Raw genomic sequence first — 14,597 nt, forward strand, 5'->3', positions numbered from 1 at the left:
AAGCTTTGATAAACCCATAGGGTTTCCCTGGTGCCTACCATCTATCCTTCAAAACAAGACTTCACCATGAAGGTGGGCAAAAGATTTGAAATCTCATGTAGGCTACAGTTTGAACCTGGAACACCCACTCACCCATACACACACACACACAAAAGGCTTATGTGCTAAAGGCTCAGACCTCTAAAAAGCCCTCATGCTACTGGGGAAAGAAGCTTAGGGAGACTTGGGATTCAGGACCCTCCTTCTCTATCCAACCGTGAAATGGGTGGATTTGCTCTGCCGCTTGCTGCCGGTTCACATTTGTCCCCAAGTAATGGCTCTGACCGGAATCTCCAAAACCACGAGCCAAAATAAACCTTTCCTCTTTAAACGTCGATTATCTCTGGTATTTGCTAAAGCTATGGAGAGCCAACACGCCCCATTCAATAAAAGCTCATTACTGGAATACGAGATCAACTTTCATCATGAAGCAGTTCCAAATCATTCCCAACAGTGGGGCATGAGCAATGGATGGGGAGCTGTAATGCCCAGGGCTAAGAAATAAGAGGGACATTCCCGGATGGTCTCCTGGGGCAGACCTGGACAGCAACACTGAGAGTGTGATGTAGAGCAGTGTGCCCTGGAGTACTGTACCCCCACAGGAAACCTGAGCACCCCACCGCTTCAGGACCTTACAGTGGGACTCTTCACATTCCACTGGTTCTTGGAAGTTAAGTAGACTCTTTAGCCCTCTGTTCTGCTAGTCTTGTCCTGTGTACCCACCCCCCTTAAGTAGTACCTCTCTCAACATGTCTGCTGAAGCCCCCTGCCATGCATGGTATGCAGGTATTGTACCCTAGGACAGTGAGGTTATGACTTAGAGTAGCTGTGGTCCAGGCTTTCTAACACTTGCCGCTGTATTCGTTCTAAGTTTAATGAGGAACACATCCCTTGCCTATTAGCACTCTGAAGTCCAGGGAGTCCGAAAGACAACCTAGTGAGCTCACTTCCCAAGACCAGCCCAACTGTAGGCAGCTCAGTTCGACCCCAGGCCAGCCAGAGCCCTTGCTACAGAGAAATCTGTAATGGCGGCAGAGTCTTCCGCCTCCAGTTTCTAGAAAGGATAGGAGGTGGAAAGGATAGATGAAGGGAGGAAGAAAAGAGGGAGACAGAAAGCAATGTTTAAGAATTAAAAAAAAAAAAAAAAAACGAAAACCCTAAAGAGAACTTAATAACTTGGAGCATATCGGCTCCTGGCAGCACACAAAAGGCAGGACCCAGGATGAGTCGACTTCAGACTTAATATTTGCCCTTCACTAAGCAAACTAATAAATCCTCTATGGTTTGAACCACGCCGAGTTCCCCATTTTTATTTATTGGTCAAAATGGCAGGCAGAGTCTCCCCACCCCTTGCCTTAACAGTCACCCAGGGGTGAATGGCCTGGGCACTCCTGTCACCGACTGTCTATTTGCCTGTCCCTTCAACAAACTCGTGCTCGGCGCAACTGACAACATTTGCAAACATCTTTGAAGTGTTCTTTGGTGATGGCCATCCCAGGATGGGACAGCCCTAAATCTCGCTTGTATGGCTAAAGGGACAATGAGCTACCTATCAGGAAACAGTTAAGACACCAGCCAGGGCGAGCAGGGTGAGCAGGGAGAGCAGGGCAATCAACCTGACACGCAGTCGTCTTCTTTACTCTCATGCTCCAATGCACGCCTGAGAAAACTGAGCTCAAAGGCAGGGAGGAATGATTAGCATGTGACCTTGGGCTACTGGAAGCCAAGGAGTAGACCTCAGGTCTCCAGACGACTCTACAACCTACCACAGGCCCAGGGACCTCTTTAGGCTTGCCACCGCTTTCCACAAGTCTAGCTTTAAGAGTCTTACCCACAATCAGTGGTCATTTCCAAAGTCTCCCTTTGTTCCTCAAACTGCAGTCTCCTGTACAGGAGGCCAAGCTTCACCGTAAAGAACATCTTCCCAGCTTTAACAATTCGACACTCCTATCTCTATAGAAAGGTTCCCAGGGCCATTTGAGAACCGGAGTGTGGTTTTGAGTCACCGTCGAGTTCAAATATCCCATAAGATCCCAAGAATGTGGAGTGATTTTGAAATGTAGTCATGATCATAACTGAGGTTGGAGTCGTTAGGAGGTGGATCAGGTGATTTCTGTCCTCCCATAGACAAGAGCTAATGGGAAAACCCAAACCAGCAGATGTTTAAGACATCAACTCCTAGAAAACTGATGGCTTCAGATATGACAGCAATCTGGATCCCAGTGTGTGGTGTGCCCAGCCACACCATGGTAAATGCAAGGAGCTAAAACGAGGGGGTGGCTGACATCAAAATCTCAGTTCTCCTGTTTCCCTGCCCTGTGATTTACATCGGTCCAAAATCTCTCATCGGGGAACTGGCAATCCTGGCCACAGGAAATAGTCTGAATCTCTCTCCTTTTCTTTCCACTTTTATGCTGTAGACTGTTCAGCCTTCCTTTGCAACTCCCTCTTGACTAAAGGCTACCTCCCGGGTCTGGATGATCATCTGGTCCAGATAATTGTGTGAGCTGGGTTGATGCAGAAAACTGCAATGAGTTTAAACCACCTTGGCTGATGGTGTCATTTAAACTGACAGAAATGTGGCTGGGAAGGAAGGGCAAGAAGGCTGCCTTTGTCTCAATAGCAAAGCTCCTTCTAGGACCAAAGAATGAAGGTGGGGTACACGTGAAGGGAGCAGCTGAAACATGACCACCTTTGAGTGAATGTTGCATGCATGTATGTGTGTATGAGTTCTCAAGAGGGCACACACATGTGCAAGCAGAGATCAAAAAACAACCTCGCATGTTGTTCCTCAAGAGTTACCCAACCTTCTCTCTCTGTCTCTGTCTCTGTCTCTCTGTCTCTGTCTCTGCCTCTGTCTCTCTGTCTCTGTCTCTGTCTCTGTCTCTGTCTCTCTCTCTCTCTCTCTGTGTGTACATATATACGATTGTGTCTGTATTTGTATGTGTATGTAAGTACCTGAAGAGGTCAGAAAAAGGTGTGAGATCCCTTGGAGCTGAAGTTACAGACAGCTCTAAGATACCCAGTGTGGGTGCTGGGAACTGATCTCTGGTTCTTTGCAAGAGCACTGAGCACTCCTAACCACTGAGCTACCCCTCCAGCCCCTTTAGTTTTCAAGAAAGGATCTCTCATCAGCCTGGCACTTGCCAAGTAGGCCAGGCTGGCTGAGCAGTGAACCCCAGGGATCTGTCTTCCCAAGCACTGGGTTTATAAATGTACACCACCACACACTGGTCCAGAAGCACTCTCTCGATTGAGCCAACTCCCCAATCCCATGTTCATCTTTTCAAAGACAGCATCCAAAAGAAAGGATACAGGCTAGCATTTTTCCTGGTGCATGGGGGTTCTCAAGAATGATGCCCAAATCCCTGGATTCCTGGGTGCTCCTCTCTACCCGAGTGTATAATTACCTCCCTGTGGCCAGGCAACACAAGATGAGCAAGCAGGATTAGTGGGAGGCCCCTACTCCAGCGTGATGAACCCTCGTGCCCAGCTTTCAGCAGAGGGACGTGGTGGGGTGGGGGCGGAATCCCCTGACAGGCAGCGACAACTGCAGGTGCCAGGTGATCCTGAAAACTTGGCTCTTCTAAGCTTCAGGGGAACCTGTAATTTACCTTTCAATTGTTCTTACCTGTCACGAATACCCCGAATTGGATTGGCATGGCTCCTCCCTTCCCCACCCCCACTAAAGTCCCACCCACACCCTGATGCTGGTGACTGAGAAGGTAATGCTCGCTGAGTGGAACCCAAAGGTTATCAGGCAGGACTTTAGAAAGAAAGTACACACTTGTCCCCAGTCGACATGCCCTTGATATTTTAAATAAATGCTACAGTTCAAAGGACTTCCAGGAAGTCTCCTAGCCAAGTCCCTTGCTTTCCAGACATTGTCCCCAAGATTTCGGCTCTTTGTCTCTGTCTAGCAAAGATGTAAATTTTTGATCTTCATTTATTCTGCACAGCACATGTTTGCACAGGTGCACACACACACACACACACACACACACACACACACACACAGAGGAACCTGAGTGTGGTGTATCCTATACTATCCTGGTGGCTGTGGGGCTGCTTCCTCAAGGACAACTTCATTTTTAATAAGAGGTAAGTGTCACCTACATAGATAGGGCTGTCATAGAGCAATGTCCGTTCATTTGCATTTCTGCCACAAGGACATAGTCTTAACTGGCCCATCACGCCTAACACTGTTTTCAAAACATGACAACCCTACCATCTTACAAATAATAGATTTGGTCAGGACGGGGCAGATGGTCCTGTCTACCTGGAGGCTGTCCTGTGGCCGATCAGAGACCAGACGCACGGCTCTGAATGGAGAATGGCAAAGTTATCTAGAAGCTTCCTCTTGCTGTAGCAGCGAGAGAGATATGATCACAGCTTCACTTACTAGGATGACCAATTATGACAGTTTTCTCCCGTCTGCAGCAGATTCAGCCCCCACAAAATCTTTTGCCTTGAGAAATCCCTTGTCCTGAGCAGCCGGGATGACTGGGTTTCCCCAGCTCTATAGAGCGTGGAATGTGGGCATTAGAAACATTGTTTCTGATGATATTTCTGGGGCCCGATGGTCTGGATCCTATGGTCCCTGCTATCTCTATGGCTGCTGAGTCTAAGTACCGGACTTCATAGCAGGCCACCTGGACAGCCCCTCCATCCACTCCTGTCATCTTATCCACTGTCACTTTAGAAACGACAACATCCACAGAGGGGTTTAAATGAAGGGATTTATACAACAGAAGCTGCTTAGGAAAGAAGGAGGTGGGGGAAGAGGGAGGAAGGGGATGTCTGCAAGCCTTCTTAACATTTCAGCGGCACTGAAAATCTTCAAGAGGCATTCTCGGTTCCACCATGGAGAATCTAAGAGGCCAAAGTCAACACTCCATATTAAAGTCACCGAAGAGCCGTACAAATACACCAGATACAGCACGAGGAAGCTTGGATTGTTTTATGTAAACAAACTGTCCATCCATTTTGCAAACAGAAGAGCTCAAACATCTTTGAGTGTGGTCAAGAAGGGGGAATCAAGGGATGATCAGGAAGGATTTCCAACTACGAAAGTGGGGGGCCATAGACGATGGAATTGAGAAGGCTCCAGTTCCTGACTGGAGTGTGTGTGTCATCATCACAGAGTAGAGGAAAGAGGAACCACCAACAGAATTAGCTGCTCGGTCATGAAGCCTCTGGATACGTTAATCTCCTACTGCAACCTCGGAAGGGAGTCTTCACAGCTCCTTGCCTTTGTGTCAACAGAAGATGGACCGGGCAGTGGGCTCACCTCTGCCTATGCAGACGCACACCTTCGTGTGATCCAGCGCTGGCTGCTCCTCAGCGCTGACCTCCAAGGGCCCACAGGACCATCCGGGCGGATCTTGGATCACTCTGGAGTATTGTGCTGCTTCCAGGCCGGGTGCCATGCACAGAGACTGACCTCTTTCCGGGGAACAGAAGTAAAAAAATCAAGATCTCATTCAACCCGAGTGTAGTTAACTATTCACCCCATATCCTGCTGGAGGGAGGACAGAGCAAACAAGAAGAATCTCTGGGTCCAGAGGCGAGGTGGGCACAGGAGGCAGGGTGAGGCAGGGAAGGGTGTGGAACCCGGACGGGGGCAGAGCGGGCAAGACTGTCCTGGGTAGTGGCAGCAGAGGACTTGTTTGCTACCAGGCAGTAGATGAGCTGGGCTGGTGAGCCTTCCCCGCGTCTTTCTTCATTCAAGTAGAAACAGACTATTCCTTCCCAAATGTCTGCACAGTCTAGAAGTTTCTCTACTCTCCAACATAATGTTCTTCAATTGAATCCAGGGCTCTAGCCTCTCAAGAAGCAGCCAGATCTCAGCTGATTCCTGATAGGAGAGCCGGGGCATATTTTCCATGGTTCCACAGAGTTCCGGGTGAGCAGCATATTAGGTGAGCTGGAACAGCCTTTAGTCAGCCTCCTTCTAGGCCTGTGGACCAAAAGACAGCAAGAGTTAGATGCTGACAAACCCTCCTTCCATACAGCACACTCTTCCGACGTTATTCCACAGGATTCTCGTTAGTGCTGCCTGAACACAGGTCAGAATTTTAGTCAAGGAGCTGGAGAAAGAGGCTTATGCCTGGCCCTGGGGAACTCCTTGCACACTGGAGCATCCCCAAGAAGCCCGATACATACATCTTAGTGCCACATGCAGAGCTGACGGATGAGTGTGGCGGGGTCACATCACACAGTTCACACACACACACACACACATACGCACACACACACACGCACACACACATGCACACACACTCACACAGGTACATCCATGTCCCCAGAACAGCGGGCTCTGGTTCTCAGTAAAATGACTACAGCAGACTCCATACACCCAGACTGTAGAATCACTGACTCAGAACGGACAGGGGTCCCTCAGAGGATGGCACAGAACACATCCCAGTCTGAGGGCAAACAGGTGAGGGCAGACTCACACTCCTCAAAGAGCCTTCCCTCGAGTCACCATCCACATCGCTCAGCAGAAACGCCTGAGGGGAGTGCCCACTTCAGTGCTGACTTTGCCAGGCCACAGGAGACGGCATTGGCCTAAGAAGGGGGCTGCTATATGGTTCTCAGCCTCAGGGGTCATCATGCCTACGTACCTTGAGGGGAGAGATGCTCAATCCAAAAATAAACCAGTCAGAAAAGCACCATCCTTGTAGGCCATGGCAGAGCAGGAGTGTCTCATGACCAAGGCCTCCTTGGACAAGCAAAAGCCAGGACATCAATAGAGTGCCCATAGGATTTGGATTCTAGAAGCTCAGCCTTTGGGAAATGTCTTCTAGGCAGGGTGAGGCAGCCACCACGATGCCCAATGGTAACTGGGATGAGGGGCGCACGGCCTGGGGCTGAGTGGTGAGAAAATACCTCAAGAGGTTTCATTGCGGGATAGCTGAGGAAGGGGATAGTCTCAACTGCAGAATCACAAATTTAAAAAAAAAAATGAGTTCTGCCAGTGGCCCCCAAGTCAGGTAGGTACATTTCATCCCGGGGCTTGTCCCTACACACACATACACACACACACACACATACACACACACACACACACACACACACACACACACACACACACACACCATCACATTTGGACGGACATAAATCACACCAAGTAACCCCAAAGTTCTCTGCGTTCCTTATATTTTCCTTCTGTCCTCCAGCACCAGCCTTGGGCCTGTCTCCTAGAGCCCCACGAGCTTTTTTTCCCCTGGGAGACAGGCCCCGCAGCTGGCAAATTAATTGGCAGTGACAGAGCTTCCTTCCTGTTGCTCAGCAACGGGGCGCGCAACTGACAGCAACCGGACTCTGCGCGCAGAGGGACTGCCATGAGGAATTTACAAAACAAAATCCGAAGCAAAACACACAAGGCCCCAGACTATCACCCTCAAAGGGCAGAACTAGACAAGGGGAGGGTGTGGGGGGGGGACAGGGTGGGGAGGAAGTGGGGCTAGGGCATGAGAAAGTTCTACCCCCACCCCCGCTGCCCTCACCAAACTGTTCCTACCGCCTTTACCTCTGCCAGCCTGGAGAAAAAGACAAGGAAAGGGACGCGGGGGATTTAGAAAGAAGGCTGGGAGCTGAAAGGTCGCCGGGAATGGCAGCCAAGGTTGATGAAGCTTGCTGTGCAGAAAACTACAGTATCTGCCGGGAATGCTTCTCCCCACGGTACCGTACGGCTCCAAGGGCGAAGCGAAGCCACTCTACCAAGGCGAAGCGTTTGCATCCAAGGCCCTCTTCCCTGGCCCTTGCACTAGAGCATCTTTCTATTCGTTGCTACGACGCAGTAGACAAGCTGTACACCGCATGGCCTTGCCTTGGCCCTCATCTCTGGCCTCTTTTATTGATTCGTTGTCTGGTTTTGAGACACCGTTTCCCACTCTGAAGTACAGACTAGCCTTGAACTTTACGCCATCTTCCCGTCTCTGCTTCCTGAGTCTTCCCGGCTTCTGGCCTCTTTTAAAAACTTCCATGCATACGCAGAGTACCCATCCAGTCTATGTACAGGTTGAAGCATTCAGTGGAAAGGAAAAAAAAAAGAAAATGAAGGCATTGAAAGATGCTTTCCCTCTGGTCCCTGTTAACCTTGCATGGCAAAAAGCTGGAGGACAGGGTGGTGTCAGCATCCTGAGACAGGAGATGGTCCTGGATCATCAGGTTCAGCCCTCCGCATCATCCCCTATGGTCACAAACAGAGGCAGGGGATGGGGCACAGGGAGGTGTGGGAATGGAGAGGACAGCATGGCTCAGCTAGGCCATCCTGAGGACGGAGCAGTGAAGGCAGGGGAGCCTCCCTCAGCACTGTAAGATTCCTGCACTTTAGGACACTAAAACTGGCCTCAGATTGTGCTGTGTCTGTCCACACTTCCAGAGAGATTTTTAATCATATAGTCCTGGACCCTGGAGCTTCAAATATGCCAGGCAAGCCTTACACCACTGAGCCAACCTCCGGACCCATCTCCCAAAGTATCTCCAGGAGAGCACCAGAGAAAGGATACAGGTAACAGGGGAGTCAAATTCACTCCTAGCAACGGGGCAGGATTTAGCCTTAGAACAGACTAGCTAGCATGGGAGGAGCTCAGTAAGAAACAGGCAGGCCTCTGAGGGCAACTGAGGCAGGAAGGAGGTTATGAAGCAGCACGAGGTTGAATGACAGCATTTTGCTGGCTGGGACTTGACCAGGTGGCTTAATCTGGGGGGAGGAGGGGAGGAGGGCTTAGTTTTGTCATTTGCAAAATAAAGATAACATCATCTACTTTGCAAAGCTCTCTGGATTAAATGAGATAATACATGGCAGATGAGGCAGATGACGGAGGAGTAAGTTCCAGCTTTCAGACATGATCCAGAGTGGCTGCTCCTTGCCATCCTCAATAAACTATCCCTCTCTATTTGTTGATAGAACTCTGACTTTATTTATGTATTTATTTATGTATTTATTTATGTATTTATTTATGTATTTATTTATGTATTTATTTATGTATGTATTTATTTATTTATTTGGACCCCTGTGCAGAGAGGCATAGCAATGTAAGAGCTGGCCAGTGAGATGCAAGCAAAACCCTGGGGGTACTTTAGGGCAGGCTGCCCTAAAGGGGCTTGAAGCCAATCCATCTTTACCTTGCTCTGTTTTAATAAGGACAGGATGGCTGGTGCTCCAGCAGCCATATTGGTCTCCTAGAGATGCTCACATCCTCCAAGAAGGAAACGGGCTGGGGGTGGGGCTGGATCCTGGCCACTCCAGTGATGTTTGATTGGCAGGGAAAAGTTTCCTTCATGGTTTCTGTTATGTAAGAGGAAAGCACTTCTCTCTTAATTCTCTGTCGTAGCGTTTTCTAGTAATCACGATAGTGGATTTCTCTGCCCACAGACCTGGACCAACAGCTTCATAATCGCAGGGGAACTGGTTAGAGATGCAAATCCTACAGCCCCGCCCTGGAGTGTAGGGATGGAACCCAGGACTTTGCATCTGTGGCACAAGCGTTCTGCGTACCAAGCCGCACCGTGGCCCGTGCAGGGCACATTTTAACTAACCCTCCAGTGATCCAACATGCTCTCCAGTGTGAGAACTGTGCTCCACCGCTGACAGGCTTCACTCTCCTATGCACTCTGCGATTCAGTGGTGTTCCTGGCCTCTGTAATAAGCACCCGCATCCCAGAGGGACGTTAGGAAGCGTCTCAGACACTGTCATCTGAATCGAGCAGAGGGTGGGGACAGTAGCCCTGGATACGGCTGACAGACATTCCCATGGTTCTTCAGCTTCCTTTCCTTTGCTTGTTCAATTGTATTTTGAAAAATGTATTCATTCTCTTTGTCTCTCTCTGTCTCTCTCTGTCTCTCTGTCTCTGTCTCTCTCTCTGTGTCTCTCTCTCCCTCCCCCCCTCTTTCTCTCTCTCTCTCTCTCTCTCTCTCTCTCTCTCTCTCTCTCTCTGTGTGTGTGTGTGTGTGTGTGTGTGTGTGTGTGTGTGTGTAGCACATGTAGTGCCCTTGAAAGCCAGAAGAGTGTGCTTGATCCCCTGGAGTTAAGGGGCAATGTAAGTTACCTAATGTGTGTGGTGGGAATTTCATTCGGGACATAAGAGTAGCATGTGTTCTTAAACACCGAACCATGTATCTAACTCCTTTATTAAAAAGAAGGAGGAAGGGGAGGAAAAGAAGAACTAAAAGATATAGAAGCCAAGGAGAAGGGGGAGGAAGAGGAAGAGGAAGAGGAAGAGGAGGAGGAAGAGGAGGAGGAAGAGGAAGAGGAAGAAGAGGGGGAGGAGGGGGAGGAGGAGGAAGAAGAAGAGAAGGAGGAGGAAGAGGAAGAGGAAGAGGAGGAAGGAGAAGAAGAGGAGGAGGAAGAGGAAGAGGAGGAGGAAGAAGAGGAAGAAGAGGAAGAGGAGGAAGAGGAGGAGGGGGGACAAACAAAACCCAAGTCCTTGGCTAGAGCAGCACATGCTTGTGGAGGTCAGAGGACAACCCCAGCCTCAGTCCAGGCCTTCCACCTAGTTGGAGGCAGGCTCTCCTGGTTTTTGTCCCCGTGTACACCACACTAGCCGGCTTATAAGCATTCAGGGGATTTCCTGTTTCCACCACTCACTTTGCAGTGGGAACATTGGGATGGCAGATGCACACTTCACAGACTCATGCCCAGCTTTATTGGGTTTGGAGATTAGAACTCAAGTCCTCATGCTTCTGTTGCAAGTGTTTAACCCAGGGGAGCCACCTCCCTCCCCAGCCCTCGGTTCTTTCTTGACCCTAGATACACATCGAAGTCCCCTGGGAAATTTCTCAAACTTCCGATAGCCAGGGCTTGCCAAGCCTCATAAAGTCATTATGGATGGGGGAGGAACCTACAGAGCCCAAGCTGCCCAGGTGGACCCAGTGTGTGCCTTGCTCAGCACCTCTGCAGCTGGCACAGGCCCTGGGAGACCTGCTTCAGGCTGCACAGAGGTGCTGAGTGGGGCTGATGGGGAACACGCAGGTGCTCCCGAGGCAAAGCGGTACCGAGAGGGTTGGGCAGCCTTTGAGCAGCTTGAGAGCAGGTATTCCTGTGGACAGATGGGGTGGCATTCCTGGCAGCTGGGGCAGCCCGTTTCCCCTAAGGACACCCTTTTGGTCTCTCCCATGAATAACTGCTCAAAGCTCCAGCTTCTGTGAATACAGAGTCCCAGTAAGAGCCACACAGGCGAACTTAGAGGCAGGAGGTGAGTTCCTTTCCAGTGGCTAGCCTTGAACCGGAGACATGAACCAAGCAGACAGAGGAGAAGCTGGACCATGAGTCTATGAACGACTGGAACAAGCAAGAGGGAGTCAAGGAGACAGTTGGATAAGCCGATGTTCTGACCCCTGAAACGGAAGGATTCAGTCCAAAGATGTACGTGTCTCCTGCAGAGACATCCACGCCATTCGTCGCTTCATTCCCAATCATGGAACGCTGAGCCAGCTTTTATTTTTAAATTTAATATACTTTTTAATTAAAATGTAATTAATCATTTCCTCTTTGCCTTTCCTTCCTCCAACCCTTCCCATGTTCTCCCCACTTCTACTTCTCTCTTTTTTTAATTATTTTACACACACACACACACACACACACACAGACAGAGACAGAGACAGAGACAGAGAGACAGATTGGCAGAGGCAGCCATCTTTGTTGTGTGTATACTTTTTCAGGGCTGACCACTTCATACTGAATAACCAGTTAGGAGACTTGTCCCTGGGAGAGACTCATTCTCCCTTTCTCAGGAGTCATAATCTGCCTGTACCCTGGGGTGGGACACTGAGGTTTCCCTTATATCTACAGAGAAGTACAGTTCTCACTCCCCACCAAAGCATCTCCTCTTGACTGTAAATGTATCCAGAAATCCACAGCTGGGTACGGTTCAGAGATCAACAGGCTCATGGGAAGCCTGGCCCCAAGCACACAGATCAACACGATCTCTGCATCGAAGGCTCAGGAACCGTCCTGTAAGAATGGGTGAAAAGACCAAAGGAGTCAGAGGACGTGGAGGTCTGCTGTGAGGTTGTATCTCCTAGAAACGGTGCACAAATAGGACGTGGGCACGGACACCATCAATAGACATGTTAGCTTGGAAGGCCAACCTTTTATTTCACTTGGCTCGAGTCAGAATCATGAAGTCCAGGATGTCAGGGGAAGTGTAGGGTGTGGGGAAGGGAAGAAGAAGAAAGGAAGGAGGAGGAAGAGAAGAGGAAGTAAGGAGAAGAAGAAAAAGGAAGAGAGGAGGAAGACAGGGAGTGGGAGTGGAAGGAGCAGGAGGAAGACAGGCGTGAGCAGGAGCTGGCTGTAACGGTGCACATCTTTAATACCAGCACTCTGGAGGTGGAGGCAGGAGGATTGGTGAGTTAAGAGTCTAGCCTGGTCGGGGCTGGGGATTTAGCTCAGTGGTAGAGCGCTTACCTAGGAAGCGCAAGGCCCTGGGTTCGGTCCCCAGCTCCGAAAAAAAGAACCAAAAAAAAAAAAAAAAGAGTCTAGCCTGGTCTACATAGAGAGTTCTAGGCCAGTCAGGTAGACAGAGTGAGACCCTGTCTCAAAAAAAACAAAAAACAAGCAAAAGAACAGGAGGGAGGGAAGGAGGGAAGGAGGGAGGGAGGGAGGGAAGGAGGGAGAGAGGGAGGGAAGGAGGGAGGGAGTGGCAGCTAACATTTCTGCTAGTCTCAAGTGCACCCACCACATCAGGCAGGACTGGAATGAATGACTTCCCTATTTCCTGCCTAACCTAGTAGGAAACTAGGCCCCACCTAGTAGTCCAGGTGGGGAAGGGACGAGGTGTAAACTCATAAAGTCCACAGAGAAAGCCAGGGTTTCTCCAGGAGGCTGCAGCGCACAGGACTTGCCTCTGCCTACCTACTCTGTCCTTTGCTGAGGGTCCCACCTTCTACCATGTGGCTCTCTTACAGCTGCGTGGGATAAGGAAGAAGAAACACAGCTGCTCTGGTTCGGCAGAACCCAAGAGGCCAAGGGTTAGAGTCCAGGTCCCAGCCCAAGCCTATCCCAGACCCTGGCTGTTCCTAGGAACTTCTAACAGGTAATTCTGTGCAACAGGGAACTCTCGGGGTCAAGGACTTTGCTGCCCCCCCCCAACACTGCCTCTCCATGCCCCTGCTCTCACTTCATTCCGTCCAGAATACTTCTCCCATTCGGCGAAGATTGGAGGATCCCTCCTGTCTGTGCAAATGTCCTAACTCCTGCAAACACATTTTTTTAAAAAGCCTGAGAAAGCTTCCAGATGTGCTGTTTGTATTGTGGTGTTTCTCTGCTCTGGTCTCCGGAGACTGATTCATGATACGCAGCATCCTGAAAGAGCATCAGGCCACCAGGCTCTTCCTGAGGGAGCAGGAAAGGAGTCCTCCATCAGGGCCACAGCACCGCCAGTTCACCCATTACCTCTTCTACCACAGAGGAACACAGTCTGCTGATGACCATCCCAACCAGCTTCTTCCATTATTGTGGGGGAGACTTGTATCTCTGAGGTCAGGCCAAAGCCAGCAGAGAAGCTAAATCCCAGAGAGTCACGGAGGGTAAGCTTGCAAGGTTTCATCCTGCCTGAGCACCCACCTCACCTCTCCACTACGGTTGCATCGAGTGTGTTTGGGACATAGAGGCAGGGACAGAACTAAAGGAGGGTAACCCTCATCTTCAAGACGAGACCTGACCAGCGAAAGGAAATCTTAGGAGCTGAGCCAACCTGAAGAGGAAGTGGAATTGGTGGCTTGTCAAAGCCCCTTTTGGGGCTCCTGGCCTCTGGCCTACAGAATAATTGCCACGGGGCCGCTTATGCACACACAACCACACATGTACCCTTCCTGACATGCACACACCTGAGGGCCCAGGATTCTTTGCACAAGGTGACGCCTGCTCCCTTTGATGCTGCCGGATGTGCTCCCATTGGGTGAGGAACCAGACCTCAATAAAACCCCCGGCACTATCAGAGGCGGCTAGTTTGTGATCGCACCGGCCTGTTATCTCAGGACCGGGTGTGGCTGCTTTGCGGTTCACCGCTGGAAAGCATTAACTTGTAGGTAGATCAAAGACCCTTCCGAACCTGCCGACCTGGGTCCCTTATTGATCCCCTCAGTGGGCTGTTCCTAAAGATGGACTCTGGAGATAATAAGACCCCCACACCCAGACTCTCGGAGTGTCTTCATCTACTGGGACAGGATCGCTGTGTTCTCTGTTTATTCAGGTCTGTCAGCTGTGAACTGCTAGCTATAGACAAGCAGGGGCAGCTGGGTCATCTTTCTCTTGAGAATGCCAAGATTATTGTCTGCAGTGAAAAGGATGGGTGGATGGGTCAGTGGATGAGTGGGCACATAGGTGGGTGATGAATGGATGGATGGGTGGGTGTATGGATGGGTGGATAGATGGATGGATGGGTAGATGGATGGATGGATAGATGAGTGTGGCTAGGTAGATGATAGATAATTGGGTGGCTGGGTAAGTGGGTGGATGGTAGATAGACGAATAGATGGATAGATGGGTGGATAGACAGGTAATTGGTGGATGGGTGGATGGATAGGTAGGTAGATGAGAGGACAGATA

The 14,597-nt window shown here is 50.1% G+C and overlaps 1 long non-coding RNA gene across 1 annotated transcript in view; it reads right to left on the reverse strand.

Moving 5' to 3' along the window:
* Nucleotides 1-4,764: 4,764 nt before the first annotated feature.
* The window catches only part of LOC102549836 (uncharacterized), a 156,600-nt gene continuing 146,767 nt past the window's right edge, over nucleotides 4,765-14,597 (reverse strand). The window contains exon 3 of the long non-coding RNA XR_015632241.1: nucleotides 4,765-5,998. This is a non-coding gene — a long non-coding RNA (uncharacterized LOC102549836). The remainder of the gene's footprint in view (nucleotides 5,999-14,597) is intronic.

This window comes from Rattus norvegicus, chromosome 10 (genome assembly GCF_021556685.1).
Source record: "Rattus norvegicus strain SHRSP/BbbUtx chromosome 10, alternate assembly SHRSP_T2T, whole genome shotgun sequence".
Classification (NCBI taxonomy): Eukaryota; Metazoa; Chordata; class Mammalia; order Rodentia; family Muridae; genus Rattus; species Rattus norvegicus.